This window comes from Aotus nancymaae, unplaced genomic scaffold (genome assembly GCF_030222135.1).
Source record: "Aotus nancymaae isolate 86718 unplaced genomic scaffold, 86718_ANA_hifiasm-v0.15.2.pri h1tg000007l, whole genome shotgun sequence".
Classification (NCBI taxonomy): Eukaryota; Metazoa; Chordata; class Mammalia; order Primates; family Aotidae; genus Aotus; species Aotus nancymaae.
In genome coordinates this window covers 22,149,110-22,166,275 of record NW_026988418.1, presented here as the reverse complement: position 1 = coordinate 22,166,275, position 17,166 = coordinate 22,149,110, and the positions used below count along the sequence as shown (strand labels likewise).

Below are 17,166 nucleotides of genomic sequence, written 5' to 3'. Positions count from 1 at the left end.
AGGCACGGTGGATCATGCTTGTAATTCCAGCACTTTGAGAGGCCAAGGTGGGCAGATCACTTGACATCAGGAGTTTGAGACCAGCCTGGCCAACATAGTGAAACCCAGCCTCTACTAAAAATACAAAAATTAGCTGGGTGTGGTGGCAGACACCTGTAATCCCAGCTACTCGAGAAGCTAAGGCAGAAGAATCACTTGAACCTCGGAGACAGAGTGTATTAGTCTGTTTCCACACTGCTTATAAAGACATAGCCAAGACTGGGAAGAAAAAGAGGTTTAATTGGACTTACAGTTCCACATGGCTGGGGAGGCCTCAGAATCATGGCAGGAGGTGAAAGGCACTTCTTACATGGTGGCAGAAAGAGAAAAGGAGGAAGAGGCAAAATCAGAAACCCCTGATAAACCCATCAGATCCATGAGACTTAGTCACTATCATGAGAATAGCACGGAAAGACTGGCCCCCATGATTCAGTTACCTCCCCTTGGGTCCCTCCCACAACATGTGGGAATTTTGAGAGATACAATTCAAGTTGAGATTTGAATGGGGACACAGCCAAACCATATCGCCGAAGTTGCAATAAGCCGAGATCATACCACTGCATTCCAGCCTGGGCAACAGAGCAAGACTCCAGCTAAAAAAAAAAAAAAAAAAAAAAAAAAAGGAAAGAGACATATTTGAAAGCTACCATGTACCAGTCACCACTTTCATATTCTTTCATATTTCATTTTCACAAGAACACATAACACATAGACAGAATTCCTGTCTATGTGATGAACTTGGTAAAGTTCGGAGACGGTAAGTACTTTGCTCAAGGTCATACAGCTTGTATGGAGTGCAATCAGGATTTGAGCTCAGGTGTTCCAGTGCCCGAGTCATACTCAGCCTTCCCCATGCCTTGCTGTGGGGTCTCAGCCACCTCCCGCAGCCAGCTGGATTCCCCCATCTTTCACTTCACTGGATGCTTATGTGCCTTCCTTTTTAAGCTCAAACATCTTCAACTGGAAGCAGCCAACCATTCCAAGACACATGATAATTACTCACTTAGGAGTGAGCCACAGGTCTTTCCTGCTTGGCTTTGACAGCTCTTCTCTTCTAATTGTTTCCAGGGGAGAAACTGCACATTAACAAAATTCCAATAATGAATACGGTGGTGACAAAGCAGGGAGAAAGCACAAACAATAGGAGGAAATGTTGAAAGATTCCCTTTCATCTTCTAACGGCAGTCTGAGGCTGGACACGTCCACTCCTGGGAATAGAATCCAAGGGCAAAAGTCCCTCGCGATGAGCCCACATTTTAGGAGTGCACGGTTACTTTTCCTTCCGTTTTTTAAAAATATTTTTCTAACCAGGTCTCCGGAATTGAATATAAACACTGCCAGTGTTGTTTCATCCTTTCCAAACAGCATTCCACTCCCCAGCTGCTAACGCCCCTGTTGAGAACTTGAGTGTCTAGATAAATGGGCCCATGCCTTTGAAATCTTGGGAAAGAGAGGTGAGACATAACAAAACACACAAGCTCTGTTCTGATTCTGCTTCTATCCTCAGAGCGCCTCTGTGAGAGTGAGCCTGAGGGGAAAATAGGACGGAAACTCGGATTTGATCTTCACTTACCCTGGAGCCTCAGCTGTGCTTAGAAAATGAGGCGATGAGAAGAAAGTGAAATTGGACAGAAAGCCTTGCTTTTGAGTCCTGGCTCCCGCATGTATCAGCAAATGACTCAACACGTCTGAGCCTCAGTGTCTTCAGCAATGCTGCGGGGACATCTACCCCTCACGGCTATTGTGAGGATTCAAAAGATACTCTGTCCCCGTGGTATGGTGCCCAAGCTGGTCTCTTTGGGGCTCAGGCTGGCACTGGTTGATGGGTGTGGCCACCCCATCCCTACCCCTGCAGGCTTTTCTAAGAGGAGACGGAAGCTTCCGTGCGAGCACTTTGAAGCAGCTGCCCACTGATCTGAAGCCTCCTCAAGCGGAGCCCTTGGGATGCACAGCTGCACTCATAGACAGAGGTTTCACAGTTCAGACTACAAAATCTTCAACAGTTCAGTGTGTTCACCACTCTCTTCTTCATTTTTATTTATTGTTTTAAAAAGGGAATTACCACACAGAAGGCAGGGGCAGAGAGGAATGGGGAAGTGAGGAGCCAGTGTGAAGACAGGAACTGCGGAGACCAGTCTGGCTAACGAGTTGGTTGAGCCTATCTTATCAGAAGATCCTTGTAGAAGGGTTGTTGAACAACATGGGATCAGACAAATAGCAGTAGAGCAGCCAGGCAGACAGAGAGGAGCCAGAGCCCCGCATAGCCTAAAAAAGAGCAAAAAGCGGTTTATTTATTTATGTAACAAATTTTTTTTTAGTACCAGCTACGTACCAGATGCCAAGCTAGCTAGAGATGGCGTATGTATCTCTGAGTGAGACTAAAAGGACCCCAGTTTTCCTAGAGCTTATATTTTTGTTGGTCTGGAATCAAGTACTTAGTAGCTGTGTACCCTCAAGCATCTCATTCTACCTCATGGAACCTCAGTTTTCTCACCTATAAAATAAGAATAATAGTCACCACCAGGGCTGACACCATAGGTGTTCCTGAAGGACTTATGATTCTTTGAAGATTGTTTAACATTCATTAAGAAGAGAATGTACTGGATGAGAGGACAGGCACGGCAGGTCCAGGAGATGGAGTTGTGCAGGGCACACCCTCACAAGGATGCCTGGTGCCCCAGGACGGCAGCATCCCACTATACACTCCACTCGGCTCAGCAGAAACAAGTCCTGTGATCATCTCAATCCGCCCTCCATGGAAGACAGTTTAGCCATGTGCGGCTCATTCCTCCCCAGGCAGTTTATCTAACTTTCTTCCAGCCACATACATTGCTCTGTCTCAGAACTCTTCAAATATGTCTCTTATTTCCAGTGATACTTAATCTCCTTTGAATGCTGATGGACTGAGTTCCTGTTCAACTGGCCAAACCATACCATAACCCAGCTCAGTTTACTTCCAGGATTTGAAGGGTTAAATGAAAAAGAATACGTAACATGGGACCTGGCAGGCAGGACCCACTTAACAGGAGCTGGTCCTCATAATCTCCATCACCCTCACCACAAAGCTGTTGGAGAAGTAAATGAGGTGATACAGAGAGGGGGTGGTATCCAGACAATGCTCTATAGATCCCAGCGAGTATTATTATTGTCCATTTTATCAGTGGCAGCAGCAACAAAGGCCAAACAGTCAGCAAACTAGATAGCCAAGGGTCTGAAACTACAGAACAAACTAAGGAAAACAGTAAAGGATGACCAGAAACACCCCATGGTTTGCAACCTTCTGGACAAAGACATGCCTGCCCCTCTGCTCCTGCACAGATTCAAAAGGAAACCCCTCCCTCTCCCCTATTCTCTCCTACCTCCCCAGTCCCCACCCCAGCTTCCGCCACCCAGCCAACATTATTTTCTGGGCCCCTTTAATTTGGAGGCTTTTAGGGCCATATCCTGCCATCAATTTGGGGGCTGACTTCAATGAACGTTCTGTGCAGGGCGGGAGAGGGGCAGGATACAGCTTTCTCCTGGCGGGCCCTGATACAATAGGGTTTTCTACTGAGATCAATGGATTAATTGCAAACGCTCCATTTGGGGCCATAAGGAGGTGCATTGTTTTCCCACAGTCGGCTGGCTGTCAGGGCTAGGCTTGCCAAACTTCATTTTTGAAAAGTCAGGGAAAACAATTTTGTGAAAAAGGGGTAGGGGTGGGGGGGTACAGCACAGTAATTTTGATCATTTCACTAAAGGTCAATAACAATTATAGCGAAAATTCAGAAGGCACATTTGTTCTCTGACTGAGGCCCTGTCTGGAAAATTCCATCCCGAAACAATTTGCTGTCTCTCTTCCAGTCCTCCCCTCCTCCACAAGGCTCTCTCTCCACCAATGCCCCAGCCCACTCCTAACTACCCCGTCCTCTGGCTCCTCCCCCCACATCAGAAACTCTCTCCCCTGGAAACAGCCTTCTAGGTTGAGAAGGAGAAGCAACCAGGGAATTCCTTTCCTTTCCCCTGGGAAGTTGAGATGGGTACAGTGGCATCATTCCTTTCTCCCTGGAGTTGTGGAAGTGTTTACCTGGTGATGGAAATGGCCTGGGCATAGGGGAATCAAAGTCCTACATCTAATGACTAATAGTTGATACTTGGGAAAATTCAACTCTCTGAACATCCACAGTATCATCTGTAAAATGGGAAGGTAATCTGGACCTTGTGAGATTACTGTGAAGATGAAATGAGAAGATTGAGATGCCATCTGAAGTGGCACACTGCTCGCACACCATCAAGACCACATCTGTTGGCCTGACATTCAAAGTCCTCCACTTTCTGCCCCCCTCCACCCTTTCCAGACTTATTTACCACTCCTTCCTCCCTCCCTCTTTTCTGTGCATAACCTGTCCTTTCTCTATCCTAGCCACTGTTCTAATTCTGAACTCCAAAATGCACATGTGACACCCTACCCATCCTAAGACTAAGTTTAACTGTCAACTTCTCCAAAAAGTTGAATTCTTTCAGCTCTGATGAATTCTCTCCTTGACACTTAGCACCTTGCTTCTTCCATGGCTTCAACACTCCATATTCTACTTAGCTGTAGTTCTCCCAATCACACACTGATTCATCAACACTTAGAATTGTAATTCAGAGCCCAGCCCTGGGGTCGAGAGTGCCTGAATTTGAAACTCACCTTTACTTCTTGCTTGCTGTGGGATCTTGGACTTTCTGTGCCTCAGTTTCCTCATTTGTAAAATGGAAATAAAAATTGCAACTGTCTCAGAGGTAGTTAATATGAGATAATATATGTAAAATCCTTCAAAGAATGCTTGGTACATTGTGAGTGCTCAGCAACATTGGGTAGTATTATTATTAAATACCTAGTCTGTTTCAGGGCCTAAGGATACAGTGATGGATAAGATAGCCTTTTCTTCAACAAATATTTCTTAAGTGGCTTCTATATGCCAGGGATTTCTACCACTTCTAGGGTGAAGAAAAAAGGAGTGGAGATGGATAATAAACAGAAAAAAAATAGATAAGAAAAATATCATCTTGTAAAAAGTGCTACATTGCTAATTACAGTAGATTTAAGTGATGGAGCATAGGTGAAGGGCTTTTTTAGACAGAAAGCTGAGAAAGCCTCTTTGAGGAGGTGGCTTTTAGGCTACCTGGACTAACCCTTAGCTCCCACTTCCTGTAAAGGTGAGCAAGAGCTCCTGCAAGGGAGTGGTATAAGTGCTGGCTAGGGATGTAGGGGTCGTGATGTGAATAGAATCAGGTAATAGCTTCACTGGATAGCAAACACCCTTGTATTCTCTGGAAGGAGCTGAAAGGTATGAGCACCACAGCTTCGGGGCCAGGTGAAGTTGGATTTGTGTCCCAGCGGTACAACTCCCCAGTCTTTGAGCCTCACATTTCTCTTTTATACAGTGGAACCGATGACAATTCTTTCCTGTGTGTTACAAACACCACATAAGAAGATGTAGGTAAAGTGACTCTACAAGGTAGGAATTCCATGAATATTAACTCCCCTCCCCACCACATCAGAGAGCCCTGAGGCTGAGAAATGCATTTCTATACTCATTACTATATTAAAAACCTAAAGAAAAAAATGGAATATTCTACTGACTACTTGTTCATTTCCCACTGAAATGCCATAAAATGTTTTTTCAGGGAAAATGAAATAGGAGGAAAAGGAAGGATCCTTTTTTTTAAAAAAATTATCTCTTCTCCCTTGCCCTAAAAAAAAAAAAATGGTTTCTAGAACATCAAAAGCTCCTCAAAGAATCAACAATATTTTTTGATGATGGAAGTATGAATAATCAAACATATGGATTGCATTTCCTAAAATTATGCAGTACCTAAAAACCAGAAGGGAAAAGAGGGTGCTGGTAAAAATGTTTTTCACATTTTATTAAAACCTCAAGTTCTGAGAAATACTTTTATGACTATTACACACACACACACACACACAGAGTCACATACACACACATTTTTCACTATCCAACTTTCAAGAAAAAAAATGATCACAATGAGCATTTTCTTCCTGCTCAAAGTGTTGTCCTGGCCAGCTCTAATTCTCCAACACCAGCCTCATTCATAGAAATTAGGGGACCATAAATTGGTTTGACTCCCAAGCTCTGCTGACATACCAGTTGTGTGGCCTTATGCAAGTCACTTAAATTCTCCAAGCTTGGGCTTTCTCTATTGTAAATAGGAAGAATAGTCCAGGCTTCACAAATGGTGGTGAGAATCAAATAGAATGAGAGACCCTGTTTGAACATACCTTGTAAATTGCAATGTCAAGTTCATGTGAGAGATGGAAATGCCTCCAGGAAGCTATCCCTACCTGGACAGCGATGCTGGCAATGGTTAAAGAGGCCAAGTGTCCACCTTCAAACTCCCACTCTGCCCATTGTAAGTTGTGTGTTTCTGGGCAGATAACTAAGCTACTCTATGCCCATTTACTTATTTGCAAAATGGGTTATTGCTAACAATAACGGTACCTACATCACACAGTGGTAATGAGGATTAAATAAGTAAATATTTAAAAGTAGTTAGGATAATGTCAGTGTTTGTTCTGAAGGAGTAAACATGAGAAGAAGAAATGAAGGAAGGAGGGAGGAAGGAAGAGGGAGGGGAAGAAGGGAGGGAGGAAAGAAATGTCCCACTAGAGATCTCCTGTGCTGGAAATTCAACCATTTAGTCCTTGGTATTAAGTATTGTCTTTTCCAAGACTCCTTTCCGAAAATGCAAATGCTCATAAAAGGCATGGCATAGCAATTCAAATTTAATGTGTATTTATTGAGCAAGTACTGCATGCAAGGCAGAGTGTTGTGTCATTTAACCCTCTGACCCCTTGGGGAGTGGGAGTGGGGAAGGTGACACATGGAACCGAGAGGAAAAGGGGAGACAGAGGGAGAGAAAGAGACAGAAGAGCCATTTCCCCTACAGTGGCTTTGGCATTGCACAGACTTGGGTCCATATGTTGGTTCTGCCAGTTACCAACTCTATGACCTTGGACAGGCATTCACCACCTCAAGTTTTACCTTTTAAAAAATCAGGATAATGACAATTAGATTGTTGTGGGGATAAAATGAGATAATTGTGTACACATCTAATTTTTCTCCTCCCTGCTCCACATTTTTGTGACATGCCTCCCTTGACTTCTATGCACTGGTTAGAAAGAAATTGCTAACGGCAGCAGCTAGGGGATTAAAGTCAGAACTCTCTGAAGAGGAAATCAGTTTGCCATTTTCTCTGTTCAGTAAAAGGCAGTTTTGTGAAGAGCATGCTCCTCTAACTCACAGGAAAGCATTTCCTCCCCGTGACATCTCCAATCGATTTCAGCCAGCAATAACCAAGTGACTAACTCTTCCTCCGGGGCAAAGAGCCAGACCTGGTGTTCTTCTCCCTTGCCTCCCAGCTGCAGAGATGATTCTTGCTGGATACCGGTCCTTGGAGGAAATGGGAGAGAAATTCAGCTTTGGCTTTACCAGTTCAACTGTTAAAGGAGGCAGGGATAAAGCTAAGCAAGACAGACAGACTATAAACCCCTCTTCCTGGGTCCTGGCAGATACCAAAGGAAGACTCCGTGAGTGAGTAATTCTGCAGCCGGGAGCCCAAAGGCTGTAGCTGGAGGTCGGTGCCAAGAAGGCAGTGGGTGCAGGAGAGGTGGGCGGCTCCTGGACCAGCCTCAACCGGATGGAGGACAGCTCATTGTGAGTCAGGGGCTGGGCCTCTGCTCCAAGGGCCTCCTGCAGGCCACGTTCATTCAGACGGGCCTCCCACGAAGGGAGCTTTCCCCTGCAGAGACTCAGGTGGCCTTTTTTGGGATAGTGTGTCATCAGTAGGCATTGCATGGGGATGATAGAAAAGTCCTGTGGTCCAAGCACAAGTCTGCACAAAAACAGAATTAGATAGTCAAGGCCGCAGGTATCAGGTCTGTGCCCAGGTTGTGAGCTGCCGAACTCCCACGCTGAAAATGACAAGAGCTGCCATTTACTGGCAGCTCACCTGGTCCCATCACTATGCAAACTGCAAGCCAGCTCCAAAGCCCTTATGTGCAACTACTAAACATTTTGGTCTCCAGAGTGTACAGTAAAGCTAGGAGAATATTAGGTAAGCCAGTTCTCCTCTCACTACCTCAGTTTCCCCATTGCAAAATTGGGATGATAACTGCCTGCATTATGGGTTATTTTGAGAACTGCAGCACAGCAATTCAAAACCCAGACTGTTGAGTCAAAAAGATCTGGGTTTGAGTTCTGGGCAGAGCTGGGGCTCTGCCTCTGATTTGCTGTGTGAGCTTGGACAAATTTCTTAGCCTCTGTGAGATTCAGTTTCCTCAAGTTATGTGGATTGTTAAGAGAACTAACCTCAAAGGGTTATGACAAAGATTAAATGAGATAACATAGGAACCTGCTTCCTCATCTGTAAACCAGAGAAAATAATACACATTTTTCTCACTGTTGTGAAGAGTAAATAACATTTTAAGATGGCTTATTAGTATATCTCATATTCAGTAGGTTCACGGTTATTATTATTATTACTATTGCCATCAAATAAGCCATTATATGAAAAGTTATTAGTAAATTTTAAGGGGCTGTTTTTGATAAAAGTATATTGTTTGCTATGCTTAAGGCTTTAAATGTAGTAATTAGTATTTTGATTATAACTGCCATTCTCCTTGTATACTAGAATCTCCATACGGAGCAAGAGAGCAAAAAACTCAGTTGATCTCTGTGAATTCCTTTTCAGAAGTTTAGGTTACATTAGGATTTTTGACCTCAGACCTGCGGACTCGAAAAGTCTGGGAAGTAGTAAAGGCAATGAGAGAGGGGTACCTAGAGGTATTTTCAATATTCCAAAAGGTATGGGAAATCGTAAACTTGTCAATAATGTGACCTCCAGAGACTTCCTGGAAGACCAAGTTTCTTGATACTTCAGGTTGAAATTGTAGTGGCTTGGCATGGCACTACTAGTTAACTACTGTTCCCTAGACCCTATATCTGGCAGAAGTGTGGTTGATAGACAAGCTCTGTTAGTACCCTGAGACTCTGGAGCCAGAGTCCCTGGCTCCCCACTTATCAGCTGTGTAAACTGAGGCAGGATTTATAACCTCTCTGTGCCTCAGTCTCTTTATCTGACAATACTGGATAACAGTATTGTCAGATAAAGCTTCCCCATGGAGCTATCATAAAGAGCCATATATGTAAAGCAGTTAGGACAGTGCCCAGTCCACAGTAATTACTCTGTATGATGAACTCAGTTGTCATTGTCATTGCTATCAGATTTCAAGGAACATCTTCCCAGACTCAAACATGAATCATCAATGGTAACAATTGGAAGCATGTTCAGAGTGGGTTTCTGTGGTGGGGAAGAAAGAGAGCTCACACTTATTGGATGCACATGAGGCACTCAGCTACATGGTACAGATGTCATCCTATTGGATTTGGCTCACCATCATGTAAAGTAATTGTCTTGCAAAGGAGGAATCAAGGCTCAGAGGGGTCCCCAAGTCACAAAACTAGCAAATGGAAGAACCGAGATTCCAATACAGCCCTTCTGGCCCCCACAACACAAATTCTTTGAATTATACCATGGGGATACCAGGAGAAAATTAAATTACAGAGAGTATTTTTTTTTTTTTTTGAGACAGTTTCATTCTTGTTTCCCAGGCTGGAGCGCAATGGCGCGATCTTAGTTCACCACAACCTCTGCCTCCTAGGTTAAAGTGATTCTCTTGCCTCAGCCTCCCGAGTAACTGGGATTACAGACACGTGCCACCACACCTGGCTAATTTTGTATTTTCGGTAGAGACAGGGTTTCTCCATGTTGGTCAGGCTGGTCTCAAACTCCTGACCTCAGGTGATCCGCCCACCTCGGCCTTCCAAAGTATTGGGATTACAGGCTTGAGCCACCGCGCCGGGCCCAGAGGATAATTCTTAGACAAGAGCATGACAGTCCTTAGTCTAGGGTTGCAGATGCTTGGTGAAATGGGGCATTCTTCTCCTCTTCTGATCTTGGCAACACTGAGAAAACCTTCTGAACCCTCTTTGGAGGAAAAGGAGTCATAGAGTTCTCCCTCTCATGGTGGGCTCCAGCTTCTCTTGTTATCCACGGAATCCATACCCATACTTATGGTAGCAAGAGATTTAAACAGTTCTGAGGAGCCTTGGTTGAAAATCACATTTCTTATCCTGGCAGTGACAAAGAAGTAATTTTTCCTTCTCAATTCACTTTAATTGGTCATTTAATTAGTGTGTTCAACCCAAGACTTGAGAAGGTAGTAAGGAATAACTGATATGTCTCCATACGCTTGCTCATTCACTCCAAACACACACTGAGCCCTTCTGTGTCCCAGGTTCCGTGTTGGGTGTTAGGGACACAAAGTCGCTCGCATAAAGAGCTCTCCATCCATCAGGGGTGCAGACAAAGATAAAAAGGTGGCAGTTGCCACTTTAATGGAGGCAGCCACAGGTCCCTGAGCTCACAGATGTCCGATCTTCCCTAGAGGAGTAGTGAGAGGGCCCTGGGAGGAGGTGTTGTCTGGCAAGACCACCAGGGTTTGCTGAGGAGAGAAGAAAAGGAGAAATGCCTCCTCAGTAGAGGAAACAGCATAGGGAAGGGCCTCATGGCATGAGGAGGCAGCCGTCAGATGAAGAAGGACCTTGAAAATGCCCTGCTCAGAAGCTGGGATTTTGTCCTTGGAGCTATTGATGAACCTTAAGCAGGGGAATGGCATGATCATATTCTGCAAGTTTCACTTGTGTCATTTCCTGGTTTGACCCTTGGCATGTTTTATCAGTAATATTCATGAAGGTATCTGCCATCCAAGAGCTTTTGTCTATACCAAGAAATTAGATGACAATAATTATTAAAATAATAAAAATATCATATTACAGTTGTATTGAAATTTCTTTTTTAACAACGAAGTTCTAGAAGACAGACAAGATTTTGTTTACTAATGCTTTCCCAGCATCAACCACACACAATGCCAATACACAGCAGCTTTTCCTCAATAAACATGTAGTGAATGAATGAATGAGTGAATGAAAGTTTGTTTCCACTGCTCAGTTTGCCAAGCACTTTCATACTCATTTAAACCTCTCAAACTTCTGTGAGGTAGATAATTCCCCTCCTTGCCCTGGCCCATTTTTCACATAGAAAAACTTGGGCCAGAGAAGAAAGACATTTCATAGTGATGCAGGGACAATGTAAGCCAACATTTACAGCAGGTGCCATGAGAAAGCACTCACTCTAGCTGGAGTGGCCAGGGAAGGCAGCCTTGAACCTAGACTTGAAACCTAGTGTGTGCTCTTGACACTCTCGACCCCCACTCAACATCCCTCAATGCTGAAATTTTGCCTTATTAAAATTAATAGTCAGCCCTCCGATCCATGGGTTCCACATTCTCAGATTTCACCAACCACAGATCAGAAATATTTAAAACAAAAATAATAATAAATAACAAAACAACAATAAAAATAATACTTCTTTTTAAAATGCAGTATAACAACTATTTACATAGCATTACATTGTATTAGATATTGCAGGTAATCTAGAGATGCTTTAAGTATACAAGAGGATGTGTGATACTTACCTGGCAGGGGAGATACCATGAATCACGAGGATGTGTGTAGGTTATGTGCAAATACCACAGCATTTTATATTAGATTAATATCAGGGACTTGAGCATACTCAGATCTTGGTATCTGTGGGATCTTGGAACCAATCTCCTGTAGATACAGAGGGACAATTGTAATTGGTATTGTTTATTGAGTATTTACTATGTCAGGCACTGTGCTGACAGGTTCACATGCATTATCTTATAGTTTCATATGAAAATTAGAGTTGCAAATACAGTCACCAGGTCTGTTTAATGAATGAGAGACCTGAGATTTGAGATACTACATAATTTGGCCAGTTTTCCGCAATAAGCAAGCAAGAGCTGGATTGAAACCCATATCTGTTTGACTCCAAAATATTTTTCTCACAAATGCAGGGCCAAGAGTGATAACCTGCATTTCAAAGGATCATCTGTGGGTCCAGAAATATGGTGAACATGAGTATAAATACCTTTTCTACCACTATTTCATTCCCACTCCACGGGGTTAGCATAAAATACACAGAGAGCTGGGAGAAGGAAGGACAGTCTGCATCCACTACATAAGCATTAAATAATGAATAGGGCAATAGCCTGGAAGTCAAGTTATCTTTGAAATAATTTTAATATATTACTTTTAAGCTGTGGACCTTGGTAAGCCAATTAATTTCTCTGCTATATAAGAAAGGGATCAGAATTGATACATTCTAAAATCATTTTAAACCTGAGTCTCCATGTCTCATCTAGACATTTTTTTTTTTTTTAGTTTAGTTGAGGCATTTCTATAATATCTTGCTTATATATTATGTCACAAGACTTGCTTAGACCACATCTTAGCAGTCTCATATTCCTTTCTCAGGAATTCTTAAGAGGTTTCTAATTAATAAGCAATGCTATATTAAAAAAATTAGAGGAGAGTAATTGTTTTCCCACCCTGGTCACAAGAAAAAGAAAAGATAATAATAATCAAAATACTGCTTCTTTGTTAAAGAGGGTTAGAAACCTGACTTGAGGCCAGGCACAGTGGCTCACGCCTATAATCCCAGCACTTTAGGAGTCTGAGATGAGAGGATCACTTGAGGTCAGGAGTTTGAGACCAGCCTGGTTAACATGGTGAAACTCCGTCTCTACTAAAAAAAATACAAAAAGCAGCCAGGAATGGCAGCACATGCCTGTAATCCCAGCTACTTGGGAGGCTGAGGCAGGAGAATTGCTTAAACCTGGGAGGCAGAAGTTGCAATCAGCCAAGGTCATGCCACTGCACTCCAGCCTGGACAACAGAGTGAGACTACGTCTCAGAAAAAAGTAATAATAATAAAAGAAAGAAACCTGACTTGAGCACAACCTTTTTACCCAGCTACCTGTGTGCCCTCTGGCCACAGGGTCATTATATTTCTCCCATGGGGAGATTAGCACCATGGCACAGTAGTTAAAGGGAACCCTCCCTAGGCCTCAGTTTCCTCCTCTATAAAATGGGCATTTTCACAGTGTTTGCTCTGCCTACTTCACAACACAGTTTTGTGGATAAAAAGAGATAATAGAAGAAGGCACTGGACAAACACGAAGGGGATAAAGATGATTCAGATAATTGTCTATGCTAGGGTTCTTGAGAGAAACAGAACCAATAGAATGTGTATTGTACAAAGAGAGAGACCAAGATTTATCATGAGGAATTGGCTCATACAATTATGGGGTAGGCAAGTCTCAAGGTAAGCAAGAAGAATCCACAAGCTGAAGACCCAAAAGAGCCATGGTTTAGTTCCAGTTTAAGTCCAAAGGCCTGAAAACCAGGAGAGCTGATAGTTTAGTTCCAGAGCAAAGGCCTTCAGACTTGAGACCCAGGAAGAGCCATTCCTGTTTGAATCCAAAGGCGAGGAAAAAGCCAATGTCCCACTTCAAAGACCATCAGCAAGAAGAATTCTCTGTTACTCAGGGCGGGGTCAGGGTTTTTGTTCTACTCAGGCCTTCAACTGATTCGATGAGGCTCACCCACTTCGGGAGGACAGTCTGCTTTACTCAGTCTGCCAATTTCATTTCATCCAAAAGCCTCTTCCAGAAACACTCAGAATGTCTAACCAAATACCTAGGTACCCCACAGCTCAGTCAAGTTGATAAATAAAATTAATCACTACAATGATGAAAATGTAAGCTTAATGAGACAACCAAAATTTATCTATTTTGTTCCCTACAGCATCCTCAGTGTCTAGGAAAGTATCTAGTAGGGAGAAAGAGCTCAAAACATTGAATGAATGAATGATGAATGAATGGGAATGAAATTGGAAGCCAGTTGAGAAAAAAATCCTATAAACAACTATTTGCTGGTGACATGTTCATGTATTTAATCAACAATTTAACTCCTAAGCAATAGAATCCTTCCATCCTTGCTTTTTTATGAGTTTGGCCTTATTATTTTCATTTTTCTATTCATTTTCAAGAATCTGAGGTTTGGAGAAATTTAAGTATTCAACAGCTATATTATCTTCATTCTGCAGCTTTGTGGGCTTACTTTCCTATCTCACTGCTCACCACAATGTGCAATCATGTACCTGTTTGTTTATTTTTTATCGTTGCCTCCTGCTGTGGATTGAATGGGGTCATCCCAAAAATAATGTCCACCTAGAAGCTGTGGATGTAATCCTACTTGGAAAAGGGTCTTTGTAGACATACTTAAAGATCTGAAAGTGAGATCATTCTGGATCAGAGTGGGCCCTAACCCCAAGGACAAATGTCCTTATAAGAATAGAGAAGGGGGCCGGGCGCGGTGGCTCAAGCCTGTAATCCCAGCACTTTGGGAGGCCAAGGCGGGTGGATCACGAGGTCAAGAGATCGAGACCATCCTGGTCAACATTGTGAAACCCCGTCTCTACTAATACAAAAAAATTAGCTGGGCACGGTGGCGCGTGCCTGTAATCCCAGCTACTCAGGAGGCTGAGGCAGGAGAATTGCCTGAACCCAGGAGGTGGAGGTTGCGGTGAGCCGAGATCGCGCCATTGCACTCCAGCCTGGGTAACAAGAGCGAGACTCCGTCTCAAAAAAAAAAAAAAGAATAGAGAAGGGGAGAGATACACAGAGAAGATGGTATGAAGACAGAGACAAAGATTGGAGGGATAGATCTACAAGTCAAGGAATGCCAACGACTGCTGAGAGTCACCAGGAGCTGGGAGAAAAGCATGGAACAGATCCTCCCTCAGGACCTTCCCAAGGAACCAACCCTGCCAATACCTTGATCTTGGACTCTGGCCTCCAGAACTGTGCGACAATATATTTCTGTCATTTTAAGCCACCCAGTTTGTGGCAGTCTGTTTTGACGGTCACAGGAAACTGATATGCGGGCTTCTATCCCATCCCCCAATTAGATGGGACCACAGGGCAGTCATAAATTCTTTTTGTTGTTGTTGTTGTTGTATTTCTTTCTATTTTTTTTAATGCATTTTAGGTTTTGGGGTATATGTGAAGAACATGCAAGATTGTTGCATAGGTACGTACACACATGGCAGTGTGATTTTCTGCCTTCCTCCCCATCACCTATATCTGGCATTTCTCCCCATGCTATCTCTCCCCAACTCCCCACCTCCCGCTGTCCCTCCCCTACTTCCCCCCCCCGACAGACCCCAGTGTGTGATGCTCCCATCCTGTGTCCATGTGTTCTCATTGTTCAACACCCACCTATGAGTTATGTTGTTCACTATTTTACACCCAGCGTCTAGAAGTGCCAGGATCAAAGTAGGAGCTTGGCAAATATTTGCTGAATAAATGAAATCATGACTAACCAGATTGCACATGTTTGCCACCAGAAAAGGCTGCTGAGCAAGGACTCCTGGGTTCTCTTTTCTCTAACTCCTACCAGGACATATTCCCTGAGACTAGCATCACAATTTTTGTAAAGTTCATTGTGTTTCTGGAGGCTTAATCCAGTGGAAAGAAAAGGCTGAGGAAGTGATTGTGTGTGGGTGTTCATTTCCCCTTTTATGAAATGGACATGGGACCTTCTCCCCAGGAACCATCTTTATTCACCAGCAGAGGTCAGTGGTATGGGAAACAGGGGTTGGTAGGGTTCCTTGGCCTGCCCTGGGGGAAATGGCTCTTCCCAGCACAGGAGGCTCCATTCTGGCTGGGTTCTTGGCCTCCAGGCTTCTACACCCTGTTCCTCTTCCTCTTCTCCCCTTCTGCCACCTTCCTTCCACTTGTCCTTGTTTCTCCAGAAGTTATACCAAGGCGTGTTTTGCTGTCCTGCTCACTGGATCCTCTGCTGAAGAAAAAAGGGGTCAAGGATAACCCAGACACACTCATGGGGTGGGCTGCTAGGGGTGCCAGGTAGATGCAGGTGCCCCAAGGTAAGGGACTCAGGAACTTGGGCTCTACCACATCCCACCCCTTCCTCACATCCAGTGTACCCTGGCAGAGTCCTGGCTCTCTCCAAGCTGGTCACCAAGGCTTTCCTTATACATTTAACCAATCTTTACACAGGACCTCCGCTGACCTGAGCACTTCCTGCATGTCAGCCACACTTAGGAAGGGGCTCAATACCAAGAAAGAAAACAGATACATACACACTTTCTAAGTAGCAAAACTAGGTTCAAATCCTTGGCTACATCACTTATGTGACGAGATACTTATCCCATTAAGCATCAGTTTCCTCCTCTACAAATTGTGGTAATAACACTTTACCAGTTTGAAAAGAGGACAAAAAAGGATGCGTATTAAGGTATCAAGGACAGTGTCAAATACATAACAAGTGCTCCACTCGTCACTTTACCTCCCTTTCTACTCCCTTTTCCAAAAGAGATAACAGATGTAAAATGCCTAACAGTGCTGGGACCTGTAAGTGCTTAATTAATGGCATTTGCTGGTTTTCATTCTTTGAGCAATTATAGCATTAGCGATCACTTGTGATCAGAAAATCAAAGAGCTATAAGGGAGTTTCAAAAACATATAGCCCACCCGATCATTCTTCAGGTGAGGAAACTGAAGTTCAGAGAAGGCAAGGAATTTGCCTGAGGCCATACAGCAAGTAAGCCCAGAGTCAAGAAACAGGCTGCTCTTTCACCTGTTGACTCAAGCTTCAGCTAGTGCTGATAACAGACATTCATTCAACTAACATCTTCTGGTACCTACAGCACCCAGGGCAGCACTGGCCACTCTGGAGGCCCTAAAGACCCTCACAGGCCCACCAGAAGTATGGGCAGATGGAAGAAATTACAAGGCAGGCATTTAGGAAGCACTTCCTTTCCAAACCAAATGCATTCTTGCTGCTGCACTGTAACATTCATATCCTAAAAGTTGTTATTCAATGTGCATTCCACATCGAATGTGACTCACTCTTTGAAATGGAACTCTGGGCATTTGGGGTGGCATTTCCCAGTGGCCAATGGCAGGATAGTGCTTGTTGGCAGTGCCACAGGCAGCCTTGACCTAAGGCTGAAAGCTCAGCCTCCAAGGCCACCCGGCAGGCTGCAGAGACTCCAGAACTGGGGCCTCGGCCTGGAGAACCTTGACCTCATTGGCAGATGGATCTGTTTCTGATATGGTGTGGCAAATTTCTA

General features: G+C 43.8%; 1 long non-coding RNA gene across 1 annotated transcript; it reads right to left on the bottom strand.

The window, feature by feature from the left end:
• Positions 1-287: 287 nt before the first annotated feature.
• LOC135273404 (uncharacterized) lies at positions 288-11,750 on the bottom strand. The gene is made up of 3 exons (XR_010341192.1): positions 11,621-11,750; positions 1,043-2,304; positions 288-632 (listed from the first exon to the last, which is right to left on the bottom strand). It is a non-coding gene; the product is annotated as an uncharacterized LOC135273404 (long non-coding RNA).
• Between the last annotated feature and the right edge of the window lie 5,416 nt (positions 11,751-17,166).